The sequence below is a fragment of the Apteryx mantelli genome, chromosome 1 (genome assembly GCF_036417845.1).
Source record: "Apteryx mantelli isolate bAptMan1 chromosome 1, bAptMan1.hap1, whole genome shotgun sequence".
Lineage (NCBI taxonomy): Eukaryota > Metazoa > Chordata > Aves > Apterygiformes > Apterygidae > Apteryx > Apteryx mantelli.
Window position 1 is genome coordinate 110,454,705 of NC_089978.1, and position 13,201 is coordinate 110,467,905.

Genomic DNA, 13,201 nt, shown 5'->3' on the forward strand with positions numbered 1-13,201 from the left:
TGGAATTGTATTATCCTCTACACGGAATGACTGGGATGGAGGACTAAAATTCTCTTAACTTTCCAAAGCAAGTAGTGATTGAGAGTTTTCCAGTTTTGAAAAACATGATCTAGAATTTATGTTTTAAAGACAAAAAGCATGTTCTATCTACTGTATATCCTTGCTTTGATGCTTGGGCATCCAAAATGGAAGGACTCAGGAACACTCATTACTTCTAAATTAATGTTAGTCATGTTACCTGTTGGCAAGCATAAGAGATTTTTGCAGGCCTTTGCTACCGTTTGGAACTCATTTACCATGAGTTAAATAGGGAGAGTAATAGAAATTAGTCCAGACACTATCTTCTTCTTTTGCAGTACAAGACACCAATACCTTGATATTTAGAAGTCCTGAATACACAATGCTTATGAAAGCTGTTCAGGCACAGAACCTTTGAATGGCAGACTTTGAGTGATAGAAGGCAAAAAGACAGAATTATCTGGAAGCTTTGTAGGCCTAAATCAACTTAGGGAGCACCTAATTTTCACATAGACTGTAAGCATAGTAGTGTCACAGCAACATTTATCCGGATTTTGGGAAATAAGAACATCTGAAAAGCAAATGGATTAGTATAAAAGAGTTAAAATGTAACTGCTATATAAAAAAATAATTTGGTAGTTTTGACTATATAATCACTTGAATCTGGATTAGATCTTTATATAGAGATTCTGTATTCTTAATCAGAAAGAGGCTGTTTATAAAAGAAGTAGGCTTTGTTAAAGTTAGAAATTAGATGTTCCTCCTGATTCACTGTAGATAAGGATCATCATAAAATACTGAAACACAAAAATAGGGGTATTTCATTGCAGTATTAATTATTTTAAGAATTTATAGAAAAGATTTTAGAGAACTAAAGTAAAATTAAGGCTTTCTTTAGTTGAAGGAGACAAGGGAGTTTTAGTGGGTTTGCAACTCTTTGTCCATGAAGCCTATCCCAGTTAGATAGTGATTGCCTTAAACACCTCAGTTTAACAATTACCTTGTCAACATAATTTTTTATTTGGTGAAATACAGTATGTATCAGTTAGAGCTGAGAGCACCATAATATGAAGAGAAATGTTTTATATACAAAGGAAAGAAACTGTTCACTGCCCAGGCTCAATGGGCAATTTTTCTTGCTATTGTTTCTCAGCCATTATACTGCAGGAAGATCTTTCTATGCAGCTTTCATAATACTAACTAGATTTGGATCTGGTATTTTCTGACTAGCAAAAAAAAAAAAAAAAAGACATGTAGGTACAGTGAATAAGATCTTCTCATAAGGATACATTCTGGCTTTTATTTTTGCCCATAAACTGTAACTTCTGAGGCAAGTGGATCCTTCTGTTGACAAGTTTATGTAGGTTTTTACGTAGCTTCTAGAACGATCAGTCAAGGATGCCATTTGTTGTTTATTAGAATGGATAGAGTTTGGGGTATATAAACATCTATGAACCTCTAGAAACTAAAGAAAGACTGAGATTGTTGTTTTTTATTTTAATATTTTTTCAGAAAGACTACTGAAAAGTGATCATAGGATAATAATTCTTAGAAGAGTGGGCACTGATCTATACATGAAAAATAGAAAGATTCACTTAAGTACTGGGAAAATAAATGTGATAATGTTTGCTAGGGGAAGAACCTGCTGCCAGCTATTTCAGATGCAAAACTGAAACCCTACAGTTAACAGGCATCTTGAGGAATATAATGAGAGTAACCAATTTGTGACAAGGATAAATTCAGATGAATTACTGTACTGATTAGTGGTACTAGAGCTACTGGTAAAAAGAGAATCACTAAAAGTAAGTGCTAACACCAGTCTCCACAATCTATGTTTATTTGCCCTTGTTGGTGTGTAGTCATTTCTGCCTGACCTAGTTCATGCATGAGATGTAGTGTCATGTTCAGGATTCTACTAATGTCTTTTTGGGATTTTTGAACGAGATGTTTGATGTCATGAACACTATTTATGATATCCCCAAAGAGCAAAGTAGAAACTCAGATTTGTAAACTAGAAGGGAAACTTCCATCTGAAATCTGCAAAAGAGAAGCTAGAGAATAAAAAAGAAGCCAAGATGAGAGAAGATTACTTTTACTGAAAATTCAAGAGTTACAGTTTTGATGAAGAACGTAAACAGTGTAGTAAATACTGACAGCAAATTCAGTGATAAGAGAATATAAACATAAAATGTCTGCTTTTCCTGACCTCAACTCTTCTATGTGTATCCAAAAGGGGAAGATAAGTATAAGAGAACCAGATTAAACAAAATGTTATCACCAAATGATGTAACATGATATGACTTAAACAGAGGGTCGAAAAGAAGAAGATGACCTGTCCTGACACAGTTCCAGTGGAAAAGAGCAGAATAGAAGTAAGTCCAATGGTAAGTCAGCTAATGAGCAAGCAGAAGAACAACTCTATTGTAAATATTCATTGAATGACTAAGAATCATTTCCCAGATAACATAGCCAGGAAACTTGCTGCTGTTTTCTACAGCTATTTTATCCTTCCAGCATATTCCTAGGAGCTATAAGTGTTCTAAATACTTATAACATTGTTTCTTGCATTAAAATCCAGCTCTGACATAGCTAAAAGAGAAGTGACAGAAACTGGTAAGGCAACATTTTTTTGTTTTGTTTTGACCAATAGAAACTAGAGCATAGCTGAAGAAAGTTTCATTTTAAATACATAAGAGAATGAAGGGTATCTCTGCTATAAAAATAGAAAGAAAATCACATAATCTTATGAATATTATTTGTATCCACAGAATAACTTGTCTTGGTCAAGTAAACAAAGTCCAGGAGAGACAAAACTGTGGAATAAACTGCTGATTTGTGAGAGAACCTTCCAGCTGCTTTCCCTAGACTTTAATAAAGCTTTATGTCTTGGATAGTAAAAACATTTCAAGTTTCTGGTTGTTAATTTGCACATTATGCTAATTTTTTGTTGAGAAAGAAAACACAAGAGAATTTTGCAGAAACTGTCACATCATGATTATGACTTACTTGGTCAAGCCTGTATTTCAGCATCATCACGCTGTCAGGTTTGTTCATTTTGTTTTCTACATAGTTTTTTAACATTACATAGAAAAGTCTTTACAGTCAGAATATGTTAATTAATATGAACTAAATCTGCTACCCTTATTCATACTCACTATGACTTATTGTTTGGAATGAAATGCTGCATAGAAGTGCACATGTCAATATGTAGCCGACTTAACTTCTGTTTTGAGGGCACAGATTTAAGTGCTACCAAATATTCTCAATGACTTGCAACTTTGTGAGAGCAAGGGGTATACAGAATCTCATAGAAATTACCATTGATACTGTAAATGTGTGCCTGTGTTTTGTGAACTAATTTGTAAGTATATTCTGTACAAAGCAAACATTAGGAAATTCAATTGTTTTGTATTGTCCATCTAAGCTGTCATTTAGAAATAACTCACTGATTCTCCCCTGTTAAAGTCAACAAGTAAACACAATTCCAAACAAATTTGAAACATCCTATCCTAAATTTTGAGTTATTTATATACTATAGCCATCTCAAATAGGACAGTTACCAGTTTTCTTTCATCCTGATTTTTGAGATTACTAATGATTATATTACTTTGATTTTTTGTTGCTATTGTTTTTAAAGGTGGAATGTGCTTGGGATTTTGTCTTGATTTTATTAAAATTACTTTGTGTTGTGTACTAAATATTGTAACTGGAATGGAAATCAGATCTTATAGTTCTTGTTAAGACTGACAGAAAACTTGTTTTATTAATAATTGTAACTTTCAAAAGCAACAAAAAATAAATTCTGATTGAAAATCTACTTTGCCTAATAAGAAGATTAAAAATATCATCCAGTATGAGAAGCATGATTCCAAAATCCTTGATTTTGTGAGCTCAGATATAGAAGGAAGAAGATCATAGGGAATAGTTTGCAGAAATAAGAATAAGGGAAAATATAGTTAGAAAAAATATTTTCTACAAAGATCTTATTTATATTGCTAGGAAAAAAATATATCAATATAATTTATTACCAATTCTGAGTCAAGAGTGACAGAAACAATTTTGTGGCTAAGTGTTCTGATATTGAGTCAGATATGCAGCTGTCATAAATTGCTCCATTTCAACTAAGTCAGATACTGAGAAGTTAAGAGAAGATACTGACAAGATAGTAATTTATACTGACTGAAGACATGACCCATGTTGGTGGAAGTGTAGCTTAAACTTTTACCTTTCATCACCAAGATATGTGCAAGTTAGAATCACAAAATTTGCCATGAAGATAGTGCTTGTGAGTTAGTATGTTTGCATTCCTCTATGACACCAGCAAATATTAGCTATTATGTTTAAGTGAATGTATTTGACAGGATCAGTTTTCTCTTAGTGGGAAATGGGCATGGGCACTGATCAATTTTGCTCTTTTCCCTCCTATTTTAGTCCAGAAGATATGATGTTCCTAGTCAATCTCTGTCATGAAGAGGGATGCGTACAAGCTGTCCATGTCCTCAGAGAGTTCTTAAAATTACTGTGGAAATATTGAACTGAAACTATTTTTTAGTGTCAGACTGTGGAAGACAGTAGAGATAGACCACATGTGAACTCTGCTCTTGTTGTGAGAGCTTCCATGTTTACTTATCCTCAGTTTCCTTTTAGGGTCTCACATAATGCCTGCAATGCAAAATGGATAGCCTTGACTAGAAAAATTGACTATGTTTCTGTCTAATACTGACTATTAGCAAAAAATATAATATACTTCCTATACCTGTGAGCATTGCAATCTCTTTCAAAGCAAGAGGAAGTTTCTAGTATCTAATCTAAAGCCTGTTGAAACTGTTGGAAAGATTCCCACTGTGGACTGAGAATTTAAATAGAAAGTAGAAAAGTAAAGGTGAGACCCACTTAAACCAGAGTGTCATTTTATAAAGAAAAACACAGAAAGAGAAAAGACTTGAAAATAAACATCCATATAAAAGCTAAGTTATCTTATGAAATGTAACAAAAGGCACATTTTTATATTTTTGTTAATCATAAACAGCAAAAATGAATAATAAAATTAAGACTATGAAAACTGATCAAAATGCTGCTAAATTACAAGAAAAAAACTGGTGCCGCTGTAGGTATTTTCACAGGATGCTGCTGGATGCATGTGTATTGAGACAACCAGCAAACTTATTTTTCAAAAAGGAGAGGAAATCAAAAAAGAGAAAAATAAAAATAATATACAACCCTTAAGAAAATAGGCCAAATAAGGCTAGTTCAGCAGGGTTAAAATACCACAGGTAGGAACTTGCTTTCCGTCTTCATCTGTTTATTGTTACTGTATACTCTTGTAACACAAGTGCACATTGTCCGGTATATTCCTTCAGTAGAAACTACACATGCATCTGTGTAGAGAACATGATTCCTCTGAACCTAATGCAGTCCTCATAAATGGTTGTAGCCAGTAGTTGTTGAGCGAAGGACCATGAATATTTGGATGAGGGAAAGAACTATGGGAGTGGGAGTATATAAAAAGATGTCATGTCCTGAAGGAAGTTATTTGTGAGAAAAGGAAAGTATTTACAAAGCTTGACAGAGGCAGGAACTTTTGGGGATCTCTTGAGACTAGGTTGAGATGGCTCAGTCTCTGTCATCAATTTGTTTCTTGCCAACTCCTAACCCGTAGAAAGAAATTAAAGCTTGGTCCTTGGCTCTCTCCCAAACTGTCTGGGGGTTATCAAGCATCACAACATTTGCTGGGATACTGACATTCCAGTCAGGATGACAGGAGTTACAATCATAAGTTAAAAGGGCTGTCTTGTCATGAGTAATTTTTTTACATTATTCTCTTCAAATGTCCTTACTTACCAAATGCTTACTGAAATTCTCCATTAAGTTGACAACTTAATGGCAAGCTTACACCACTTAATTTTTCTCTTTCTTGTCACCTCAATCCAAGTTAAACGGACATTTTTTTTTTTTTGTCTTTCTCCATAAACCATCTCTCCAGGCTTCTATTGCTGCTCTCAGAACATTATTTTGTCTGATCATTTTCTGCTTCTCAGTGATGATTACACAGCCACATGGGTTATCAAAGACATTCAAAAAGAGCACTCTCCTATTTTACTGCATACTTTATCTAAAAATCCAAATCAGAGAAGAGCTGGTCTCATCTGCAGCCTCTCTCTTTTCCTCCCTTTTGCTATATTGCATTGCAGATGCTACAAAGTGTTAACTAAAGTCATTTTTGGTGTTACCCCGTTACAGGTTGTGTTTTCATGGGACACTGGCTAGACAATTCAAAAATGAACAAATCAAAGTAATAATACTACAGTTTGATTACATGTCTAATTGATCTAGAAATGAATTTGTAGTTTTGAATTTGACCTCATAAGTCTTGCTAAAAAAACAAAATAATAAAGCTCTCTGAGCATGACAAATTCTCTCTTTTTCCTGGTGTACACAAAATATAAGGAGTAGTATGTATTTGGAGACAGAAATTCACTACAGCCTCATGAATGCTTAAAGTAACTTCTCTTCCCTTCCTTCCTTTGCTGAAAATGTCCCAGGGAATTAGCCTTACCTTACACCTCAGAAAACGTTGCCATTCTGAATAAGATTGGATCACAATAATCTCTTGGAATAAGCTTTTTTGTTTCAATTGTGCTGGAAAAATTTCAGTTTTCTAGTAGCTCAGCAGCAATTTTGACTCTTTCCCCCCATCCTCACATTACATCAAAGTAATGTAAGGAGTTAGGTATTAGTAAAGCGTGTGATCTACAATGTGCTGAATACCTTTCACTTTTAATAGAGTGTCTTGAATTTTCAATGCTATTAGTAAGAATTAGGGAGTTTACTCCTCTCAAGAAGCACTGAATTAAAGAAATGGTGAGTCCAAGTGATGTATTAGATGATGTATTAGGGGAAGAAGAGGTGATGAAACATAAATATCTCCAAGGTTTCATAACATACTTCTATGTCCAGCTTTAGTGAAACTTTTATTATGTTTAAGCATCTAGTATGAAATAACCCCTTTTGTAACATAGTGACTTCACGAGGTGGTTAGTTACCATTACCAGAAGGTGTGCTTTGTATTACAGAACTTTACTATAGCATCTTTATTAAAACATGAAGTAGTGATCTAAAACCATCAAGGAAAAAAATTTAGGTTTCAGACTGCCAGTTCTAGTGGGAACTAGCATATGTAATGCAAATTCAGTCATAGATGAAACACTCCACAAAAAAAGTTGCAACCTTTCACTTTGGGATCTTTCCTACCATAATCTACAATTGTATTTCTGTGGAGTCAAAAAAGAAGTCATTGTTTGACTAAAAACAGCATCTTACATTTTATTTGTATTAGATTAATCATGGATATATTGAAGGATTTGTTCCAAATATGCTCAAAACTAGTCTAAGTCTATTCACATAGAATCTAGAGTAGTATTTCTGCCAAAGATGGGAGGAAGAGTAAAAGCAATGCTGAGCAATTTTTCAACTTTGCCTACTATTTAAGCTGGACTTATTTTTTTTAATTCAGTTCATATGTTTAATAACATACGATTTTTGTTCAGTGCAATTATTATGCTCCCAGAGTAAAAATGTACTGTGAGCTGAAAAAATTTCCACACCAATGAAAAGAGGAAACAGATCTATCTGCATTGGAGTAATTGTTTTGAGACATGGTGTTAGCTATGAGATAAAAGGTTAAACTCCTTTTCTAACTATTACCCTGCGTGAGGGGCTCTATCTGTGTGTGTGTGTGGAGGTTGGAGTGCCAGCAACTGGACTGGGACCAGGGTCACGGGGCTGTGTTTCTGCAGTGCCAGCAACCGGAGCGAGTGAGGGGCAATATGTCAGTGCAAATCACTAGCGAGTATCAAGCCAGACCAGCCAGGGAGCAGGTTAAGTGGCCTGGGACCCAGGGGTGTGGGGGTGTGGGAGTGTGTGTGTCTGCATGTGTATGTCTGTGGGTGAGACGCTGGAGGAGGTGGCTACTGGAGGGACCAGGAGGTCCAGGCCAACTGCTGGAGAGACCATAGGGCCTGGGAGTCAACTGGGAGACCCACTGTGTGTGTGTGTGTGTGTGTGTGTGTGTGTGTCTGTGTCTGTGTCTGTGTCTGTGTCTGTGTGTCTGTGCAGGAGGCAACTAGAGACAAGAGGATCCAAGGGCCAGTTACTGGAGGAGTCCACAGTGTGTGTCTGTGCATGCTGGTGTGGTGTGTGCAAGGGGGGTCTGTACCAGCAACTGCTGTGGGGCTGCGAGCCTTGGGGGCTCTTATGTCAGGTGCCAGCAACTGGGGAGAGCAAGGATCCAGGGCCAGTCTACTGGGTAGACTGAGTGTCTAAGGCCAGTTACTGGGGGATCCATAGTGTGCCTCTGTGTGTGTGTGTGTGTGCGCATGAGTGAGGGAGTCTGTGCCAGCAACTGGAGTGGGGCTCCAGGCCTTGGGGGCTCACATGTTACTGGCCTGTTGCCTCCTCCTGGTAATGGCAAAAACTGCATTTACTGGGATATGAACTGTAGTGGTGATAGACCATTAAGATGTCGTGGAATCTGCCTGTGCTCTACAGTTGTACTATTGTTGTTCCAACACAGACTAGATATCTGCAGACAAAGCATGGGATGATATGGGAAATGAGTCATAATTTGTAATTCTTTCAGTTATGCAGGATTTTTTTTTTTTTTAATGTCTGAAATGTTCCTCAAAGAGAATGATGCATTCAGTGGGCTCTGTAGGTGAACCTGTCTGCACTTACACAGCTAAATAGGCCAACATGGAGTATTCGTGCTAGATAAATATATTCACTGTACTACTTAGTAATTAAAAAAAGTGCTTGTCGGTATCTTTGCTAGCCATATGTATTGCGTTTATAAAATACCATGACAGTCAGAGAGCTAAATTTCATCCTGTAAGTAGCATATGAAAATATATGAACATATATTCTTAGATCCTGCAGTCTGTTGTATATCCAACTGGAATGTATCTTAAATAGGATATATTTTAAACAGCAGTACTGTCTTGCTTGCTTTCTCATTCCAGGACTAATTCTGTGATGGAGCAAGCATAATTTGGTTCACATACCACATTTTGACTAGCATATATTAAAGTTCATTCTGAAGATGATAAACATTTGTATTGTTTACTGTATGTAGCTTTATTCCTTTATAATAATTTAAATCCTCTAATAGTAGTAAGCCTATTAATAGAATTGTCAACATTCTTAATGGAATAAAGTGGCATGTAAAAGAATGGGTAGGCTTTCATATTCCTAAAAAATTAGTTTTCAGTATTGTATCTTGAACTGCTAATAAATTAGCTGCACATTGTTGTAAAATGATAAATAGGATAAGTCAGTTCATGTTATGTTAACGTAAACCCAGAACAATACCAGAGAGGCAAATGAAGTCACACTGATTTGGCATCAGGATCAGGGCCAAAGTAAACAAACAAGATCTCTGCTACTAACTGAGCATACTAAATTTAAAGGGTCAGTAATTGCTTTTTTAGTATGTCTGCAGTATCTGATACAAAGTTACTTTCCATGTCAAATTGTAATTTCACTGTTATTAATTGTACTGTTAGAGCTCTCTAAAATTAGAGTAGCTAATGCTTTGAACTTGCAATTTTATGGAGAAACCTGAAAATGTGTATATGTAAATATAAATCCAGAAAACAATAATACATCAAGTAAAATTCATGGGAGTATTGGTTTAATACAATTGCATTGAAAATATATTGCCAAGTTTTTAAAATCAAAAAGAAAAAAAAAGAAGAAACATTGTTTGCAGCAATATACCAAATGTCTCTTACAGAGACTTTTGATCTGGCAGAAGACAAATGGACACAAGGATTTTAGTTTTTAGTGATCCAAGACAAAGATTTCTGGCTGCAGGCATAGCAGTCCATTGGTAATTTCACACTGTGCTGAATCTACACATAAATTTCTAACTTTGCCCCCTTTGACTGTTTTATGAGAATACTTCCATGTTCTATCTCACAAATATATATCAAACTGATATACAGAAAAGAGACAGACTATGTGAACTGATTCTGATATTACCTTTCATTACTACAAAGAATAGTCACAAGTCATACAAACCCGTAGAGACTCTTGAAGCTGGTACCATCAGCCAGATGGCTGCATTGCTATTGCTCACTCATCTCTCCTAAAGCACATGTGATCTCAGAGGCTCAAAGATTCAGTCATTATTCAGCAAGTTGTGAATGCAATGTATTGTGCGTGCTTCAGGTTTCTTTGTAGTCTTGCTGAAATAGCTACCTTCAGACATAAACCAGGCACATGCCAAATCTGAACAATAATTTAAATGGGGAAATAGTAGTAGGAAAATATTTGAGTTATCCTAAATGATTAGAGAACCTAAGTATTTCTCCTACTGAGCTACATTACATTCTTGTCGTATTATTTAGGCAGAAGTGCTGTTTTGTTGATCGCCTTTCCAAACAAAGTTAACCTATACTTCAAAGATAGATGTAATATTATTTGCTATAAGAAAACGTTTTAAAGAACAAAAGGACAATTAAAAATAATCAATGACAACATCACACTATGTACACTTCTTATACAGCTATATTATGGACTTCTAAATTGTTCTGCAGTACATTTATTTTATCATGAGTTTCTCTATCTCTGAACCTGTTTCTGAAGTAACCTTCAACATCTGCCTCTGCACACAGGCCCCCTCATTATCCCCATATGAATGGTAGCAACAAGATTCACACACACATGCAGGCATGCAACAACTTTAATATAGAGGTGCTCTGAAATGACATTGTCAGAATTCAAATTTAATCAACAGTGCCACCACGTGGTTATGTAACAACAGAAGCTAAAGCACACCCATAAAAATGATTGAATAGTAAAAACACATTTGTATTTTGAAACTGATGTCTTACTAACAGAGCAATCGAACTTACTGTACGTGAGTAGTTAATTTTAATGGAAAGTAATGCAAATCTTTCCACAGCAATATGCTGTCTGTTATAAATTTTCTATAATTACTCACCTATCTTGGAGGCTTAGTAATCCTAAACTTCCAATAAACAACACATCATTTTTAAGGTTTCAGTACATTCTAGGGAATGGTTCATAAAGCACTCTGAATTTTTAGGAATAATTTTATCCTTCATCCACCTGATAGCTGGATGCCACATTTTTGTATGGGTGAATATTAAGGATAATGCTCTTCTTGAAACTATAGTCCCTAACCCAGTAATTATTTTAATATGTTAAGGAGAGAATTTGTTCTAGTCACAAACTATTTGCTGTTACTACTTTAAAGGAATTTTTTTAGCATACCAATAAGACAACCTAAAGTAAATATTAACTGTATATCAATGGATACAGACCTTCCTTTGAAATAATGGAGAGATCTATCTGTTAGGTTTCACACAGACTGCAATCTACAAAGGAAGAATGCAGATGTTCCATCGCCCATGTTTTTATCTAACATGCAAGATAGCAACAGCAATATCTCTCAAGAGGAGATAGGACTGAAAGCAATAGACTTAGTGAAGTAACAGTAAGGTGGTTAGAATAAAGGCCATTGACAGTTTTAAATAAGCAAAGGTGCCTTAGCAGTGTCTACTGTGCTACTTGATAGAGAAAGAGAGGAAGGAGATAAACTAACATCTGTGCCAATGTACTCAGACTACATTGAATCTGACAACACATTGAAGGATGACACCAAAATGACCACATTTTGATGGCAGAGCATAACTTTTATTTAGTTATGTATTTTCAGTGCATAAACTGCATCTAGATAGTCAACATGAGGCTCACATTACATAATCCACAGCTGTATCACACCAAATTCCATCAGTCCAGCTTGGACCAAAATTGTATGGAAGAAGATATGGAGATACTGTGCTATTAAGTTCCACAGACTTCTGTCCCTTCTCCCAAAGCTCAGAGGCAACTGCCACCTTCTGGATGTGCTACCTCCTTTGTATTTGGCTCTGGCTTACAATTCTCTAATGTGCTACTATTTATACAAACCAATTTGTCAGGTAGCAGCAAGAGCAGGCGGCTCCACAATGGAAGGGGAAGGACATGGGCCAAGGGTGAGAGCCTCAGCCTTGAAGGAGGTAAGAGGGGAGGGAGGGGTAGCCCCTGGCTGAGGCTTCTTCTAGCTCTTTCTTTCCTGGCCTCCACATGTGCTATATCTAAGTTAGCCCTGAGCCCAGTCAGCCAAACCTTCACGAAGGGAGGATGTGCCTAGGCCGCTGACTCATTTGTCCCGGAGGTGAACATCGTAATAATATTGGTATTGAATGGGATCTATACTGTAACACAACTGTAACACAGCTACCTTGTACAGTAGAAGTATTTAAGTAAAGGACTTCAAAATGTTAAAAGATCCAATAGTTCCATTTATTTCCTTTGTTGTGTGTTAAACTAGATAATAAACTCATTTATATAATATCAGTTATAGCACTGTAATTTGTGATCTGCATAGTATATCACTTTGTGAATATAATGATGACCATAGCCATTTTTTAGGGGTGCAATGCAATCTGAATATTCAGTATGGTACAATTTTTGATAGTAAGATGCTGGATGAGACTGGACAAAACATATACTGTGAACTAAAAAATCAGCAAAAAGTGGCCATATTGTATGCCTAGGTGGAAAGCATATTAAGCCAAATTCTTTGCCGATATGGCACTGCTGATTATAGTTAGGAGAGGACAGTCATTTGATATGTGAGTAATGCATGCAGCCCAGTATACTGGTGTCTCAATGTGAAAGAAAGGTGGGAAATGTAGAAATATATGCAGTAAAATCGAATTATGGCCCTGTTAAGTGGTAGAACCACATGCATTACTTTCACTTACTCTACAATGCACATTCCTAAAACAGAAATATTGTCAAAGCACAGCATGGGGATAAATATATATATAAAAAAATTGTGCATAAAAGAACAATTAAATTCATCAAAATACTTCTGAAAGTGACTTCTGTTAAACTCCCAAGAAGAACAGAATTTACAATGAAGCTCATCAACCACTGAACAGCCTTAATTTGATTCATTAAAATATACTGTCACACAATTGCGTTAGAGTCTTAAATAGGACACAGTGACATATGAAAGGATGTTTCCTAAACCACAGACTGTCCTATTTGTAACCAAAGATAGGAACATCTCTGTGCTTTTATCCGCAGCTTGTGGGTGCAAGAGCCAGAG